A 6,181-nucleotide genomic window follows, 5' to 3' on the forward strand; every position below is an offset into this window, starting at 1 on the left:
AACTTCTAACTGCAAGGCAAAATGCAAGCTGACTGCTCCCGCTGCAGGAGGCTGCTCCTGCACCCCTTCAGACCCCACACACCCCGGACAGTAGGGACCACCCACATGCAAGAAGCTTGCAACTGACACACACACATCCAGATTGGTTCTGCAGCTGGAAAATGAGAAAGCAGAGTAAATATGCCAAACCCAGGCAGAAGCAAAGCAGCAGCATGTCTTACCAGTACCAGTTTCTGCAGCAACATGCTTCCCTGACGCAGTCCTGAGCTGAGGGTCTGAGACACTTCAGGAGCCAAGGACCACTGAGGAGGAGGGCACTTAAATAGAACCGAGGGAGGGGCCGGAGGAGCGGACCAGGGATCCTATGGTTTGGGTGTGAAGGAGGGGCTCCTGGCTGAGCTGGAGGTTATGGGGGGAATGGGGTGCCAATGGGCCCCATCCTTGATTATACGCTTCTATGTAAAATGGTTCATGTCCCACTGATTTCACACTGTCAGAATTTTACATTTTTTACAATTATAAGCCAGAACAACTCAGGGACCAGCAAACCTGCAAAGTGGAAGAAATCTGTTGAAAATGTGAAAGTGTGAGTTTGCGTTGAGCTCCACTGAGTCCAGAACCAGGTAAAACAGTAAAGCAGCTGTCTGCAGGTCTGAGGGACAGTCTCTACCAAACAGCTCAGGCTGTCAAATATGATGGACAGCTTCTGGAAACCAGGCCTCTCTGTTAATTTAGGCCTGGCCCACAGTGTCCCAGTTTACGCATGGTAAACACCTTGGAGAAGTGGTTTGCTATGTTTTTCTCCTTATTGCAAAAGACTTGATTGAAAACTAAAACTTTGTCTGTGGTTCTCTTTTTATGAAGGTTGAGAAAATACCTATCATCTTGGTGCCGTGACCAGATCTCACCATACCCGTTCGTTGACAGACGAAGAACGACTGCGCTGAAAAACCGTGCACAGCCAAGAGTTAACGGACTTGGAAACATAGTCCCAGGAAATAACTTCTCGCTGGGCCAGAGCCCTATGTCCGACTATGTCTGCCAACAGCCGATTGACGAGATCCGACTGACAAGATGAACCGACAGAAACTTGAGTTGAAAAAGCACTATTAATTGGGTTAAAAGACCTAAAATTATGGGAAACAAATAGGTATTTTTACTCTTTTTTCACCTTAAGTCAAGAAAGGTAACTATCTAAAGGCAGATGTAGGTATTTTTTACTCTTTTTTTCACCTTTAGTAGAAAGAAAGTAACTATCTAAAGGCAGATAGTACGTGTTTTTACCTCTTTTTTTTCACCTTTTGCTTTTTTCATCTTATATATATTAGGTTTTCAGAATATAACACACATAAATCTGAGTATGAAGCAACACACACATATATATATATACACATACACATTTTAATCCAAGACACAAATTATCACCAACCCAAACTCCTCACATACAGTCAGGATGTAGGGCCACTCCAGTTGGTCAAATGCCTTTTCAGCATCAAGGCAAAGAGCCGCTCCCTTAAAACCTACTGTCATATTTATGATACATAATGTTCATTAACCGTCTAATATTAAAAAATGAGAACCTATTAGGAACAAAGCCCGTTTGGTCAAGGTGTACAATAGAGGAAATATGTTATTTAGTCTATTTGCCAGTACTTTAGCGAAGATTTTAATGTCAGAATTCAATAATGAAATAGGGCGGTATGATGAAAGCTCCGTCTCCTCCCTGCCTTCTTTACTTATTAAAGTTATATTGGCTTTATACATGGTAGGGTGAAATTTACCTGAATCAAAAGAATGAGTAAACATCCTCCGAAGGAGAGGAGCAATCCTCTTGGCATATCTTTTATAGAGTTCAGTACCAAAACCATCAGGCCCCTGGGGCTTTGGCCTTGGGGAATGCTTTAATTACATGAAGGATCTCTTTCACAGTGATGTCTGCATTAAGAGCCTCACGAGCGCCTTCACTCATCTTAGGGAGATTTAGATCTTTGAGCCAGTTTGAGATATTTTCCTTTTGCCTTAGACATGTATAGTCATTCATAATATTCTTTAATTATGAAATAAAGGAATCATTTATACCTTTTGGATCAGTTATAATTTTTCCTGCCCTGGACTTAATTTTATGTATTGCCCCTGTTGGCCTGCAAGCCCCGCAGTTGACGGGCCAATAATCTATGGGGCTTATCACAAAGTCGGAGGTGTCATTAGAGGACTTGTAGTTAGATTCTAAGCATGCTAATTCAGCTCAATTCCTGCGAGGCGTTCTCATCTTTCGTTTTTCAGAAACTTTTCGTAGGAAATATATGGCCCTCTGATCACAACTTTAAAAGTTTTCCATAAAGTAGAATCTGTAACATCTTTGTATCGTTAGAAATTTTATCATCTAGGAATTTACAAATGTCTCTTCTATAGCAAGGATGGGTTTAAGCGCCAGGAATACTGTTGTCTCTAATGGTTAAGGTCAAGAGTCAGCGAGACTGGAGAGTGGTCCGAGATTAAAAGTATATGAAGAATTATTCCTAAATATTTTTCTTGTGATACTTGCTCAATAGGGACCCCATTGATCTGAATATTCAAGGACTGTAACGACGTAACTATCTAAACGGTAGTAGATAGTGGGTATTTTTACTCTCTTTTCAATTTAAATAAAGAAAGTAACTATCTAAAGGCAAATAGTAGGTATTTTTACTCTTTTTTCACCTTTAATAGAAAGAAAGTAACTATCTAAAGGCAGATAGTACGTATTTTTACTCTTTTTTCACCTTAAAGTGAAGAAAGTAACTATCTAAAGGCAAATAGTAGGTATTTTTACTCTTTTTTCACCTTTAATAGAAAGAAAGTAACTATCTAAAGGTGGATAGTGGGTATTTTTACTCTTTTTTCACCTTTAATAGAAAGAAAGTAATTATCTAAAGGCAGATAGTGGGTATTTTTACTCTTTTTTCACCTTTAATAGAAAGAAGTAACTATCTAAAGGCAGATAGTGGGGGTATTTTTACTCTTTTTTTTCACCTTTAAGTAAACGAAAAGTAACATCTAAAGGCAGATAGTGGGTATTTTTTACTCTTTTTTCAACTTTAATAGAAAGAAAGTAACTAAACTCTCATCACACAGCGGACAGATCTGCAGCTGCAAGCCGCTGTGCTGTGGGCTCCCCAAGAGCTGTGTTCACCTGGAGACCCTAGTAAGAACTCAGCGAAGGTATTTCCATATAAAATAAAATAAAGAGAAGCGATTAGTTCCGAAGAGGGGTTTGAACGACATGGAACCGTTACTTCAGAAAAGAGATCTGTAACATCAAACTAGCTCTGTAGCGCTCACAGCACTGTAGCTGCAGCGCTTTGGTGTTCCGCCATTTTGTTTGTAGCCATTTGACCTTTAAAAACCGCTTAAAACAAACTAAACAAAAAAGGAAAAAAAAAAATCAGAAAACTTACACTTACAAAGACGACATAATTGAAACATCAGTCTTAAATTGTTATTATTACTCAGCTAAACTAGAATAAAAAACGGAACACCTGAACTACTCCATGTGGGATGAGCCTGTCTAAGAAGAGAAAATAGTCGTATTTCGCATTCCAATTTCCATTGGCTTTTTGGAGGCAGGAAATATGGCTGCCATCTCGAAGCGGTAGTCCCTACGCTTTTAGCTCAAAATAGGTAGTACATTAATCTGCATTATGCAACAGTAAGCTGCTTTATATGCAAATGTCTGTAAAACTCGTCAATGTGCCACTGATGTTAAAAAAACACAATTTGCATATGTGATGTTTCCATTAAATAAGAAACGGAATTAATATCACATTGAAAGAGTTTGTTCAGTGATAAGTCATGAAAAAATATGCTGCGTGATCATCCTCCAACTACTTCCTGTTGTCCTTCTTCGTGGGTTCCACCAGCACAACATCCTGTTGTGATCTGTGACTGGTGTGATGTAAAAAATGTGTTTCCATTGCATTTTTGCAAAATAAAGCAATTTCTGTACGGTAAAATAAAACACATCAAAAGTGCCAAAACTATCGAAAAACAATGGTGTGGTTCCATTAAGTGAATTTATTTTCGAAATGTTAAATTGCACAATTATGGTAAATGGAAACGCAGCTACAAACAGGTAAACGTTTTAGATTAATCACATGCGTTCGACAAAAAGGACACAAAGACTCGCCCCATATTTGCTCCTAAAAATAACAATAAAATAAAACAAAAATATGTTGATGATGTTGACGCCAGTGATGCTACGGTGAAATACAACGATGGTGCATTTCAGGATTCAGCAAACTCGAGACAGAACTCTCAGTTTTTCGCTCACCGCTCACAGTCAGAGCTTCTGATTTGCCCGTTGACCTGCAACTTGAAATCATTGATTTTGAGTGTGATGTGGAATTGAAGGACAAATTTGCATCAGTTGGCTTGGACACATTTTACAAGTGTCTCCTACCAGGCTGTCCTAAATTGCACTGGCTGCAAATATGTCCATGTTTGGGACTACCTGCCTTTGTGAGCAAATTTAGTCACTAATGAATATAAATAAAATAAAGCTGCGCTCAAAGCTCACACATAAGCACTTTAATGACTCTCTGAAATTGGCTGCTGCTCAGGACATGATGCCTGATATTGATGTACTTGTCCAGGATAAAAGATGCCAAATTTCAGGGGCAAAAACTTAGTAAAACTATATCCTATGGAATGTTACTGACAACGTTGCACTATAAAAAAAATACAGCTTTGAATATTTGCTGAATTAATTCTGTTAAAGTTAGTGCTAGTCAGTAACAGATTTGCAACAAAGAGTTTTGTTGAGTAAAATATTTCTCATGCATGCAATACATGTTATGTATGCACATCTTTCTATATGTATACATTTTATGCAAGTTTGGAGGGGGATGCATTTTCTGGCTAAGGAAATTATTTGCCTGTCAACATCTGCTTGCCCTATATATTTTCCCCAAATATTGTCCTATTGATATGAAACTCATACCAGCAGCTCATGGAACAAGTGTGATTATGTAGGGTTATTTCAATCTTAACTCTTTATTTCTTCAAGATAAGAGGGGGATGCATTTTTTGGCAAAGCTAATTATTAGCTTGCTGATATATACATGGCCTGTCTACTTCCCACAAATATAATCTTATTGATATGAAACTCATACCAGTAGTTTGTAGAATAGGTGTGATTATGCAGAAAGGCTTACTATGTGTCTGAGTTAGCAGGGATGCTTATTTTGGCACAGCAAATTATTAGCCTGCCGACATTTGCAAGCCCTGTTTTTCATCTCAAAATGTGTCAATACAGATATGAAAGTCATACCAGTAACTTAGTGGTAACAGGACTGTAATCTTGTATATCTAAAGTGGTTTATTGCTCGTGGTAAACGCACCATAATGGTGCGTTCACACCAAACACGCTATTATCAGAGCGTCCATCGGAAAACATCGGCTACAGCTGACGCGTCTGACGCGCCTCCATATAAACTGTGAATGTAAACCAGATGCGCAAAACGATAGGTGTAGAGCAAAACGTCATGTGCCTGAATTCTAATGGTGCGTTCACACCAAACACGTTACTTGCATCAAAAACGCCTCCGATGCTTCAAGTTCGACTCGTGTGCACTTTGAATGCAGACGCTTGTGCCAAATGCTTGACAACTAGCATTTGGTGCGTCTGGTGTACATTGAAAGACTGTGTGGAGGCGCGTCGAGGGCACGTCAGCTCTATGTTTTCAATTGGACGCTCTTGACGCGTCAAACGTTCCAAACGATTCAAAATGCGCAACGGCCTTTGACGAGCCTCCACATAAACTTTGACTGTAAACCAGACGCACCTGACGCTCAAAACGCGTTTGGTGTGAACGCAGCAAAGTGGACACGCGTCGAACTTGAAGCTTTGGGCACGTTTTTGACATAACGCGTTTGGTGTGAATGCGTTAGACCATTAGACAACCCCAAACCTTGACATTACCAGAACACAAAACTACTCCTAACCTCAGTCTAAACTGTGGATTGCTGGAATCAACAGACGACTAGATCATTCGCACACCTGATATAAACTTATTGCATCTTTGATGGTGCTGTTTTCATTATATCCTATGCATGTATAACATAGGACCTGACCAGACAACAGGTCAGGTCTGCATGTTTACTATTAACAATTTTCACCCCACTGTTGCCAACTCAGTGACTT

This window comes from Xiphophorus couchianus, chromosome 5 (genome assembly GCF_001444195.1).
Source record: "Xiphophorus couchianus chromosome 5, X_couchianus-1.0, whole genome shotgun sequence".
Taxonomy (NCBI): domain Eukaryota; kingdom Metazoa; phylum Chordata; class Actinopteri; order Cyprinodontiformes; family Poeciliidae; genus Xiphophorus; species Xiphophorus couchianus.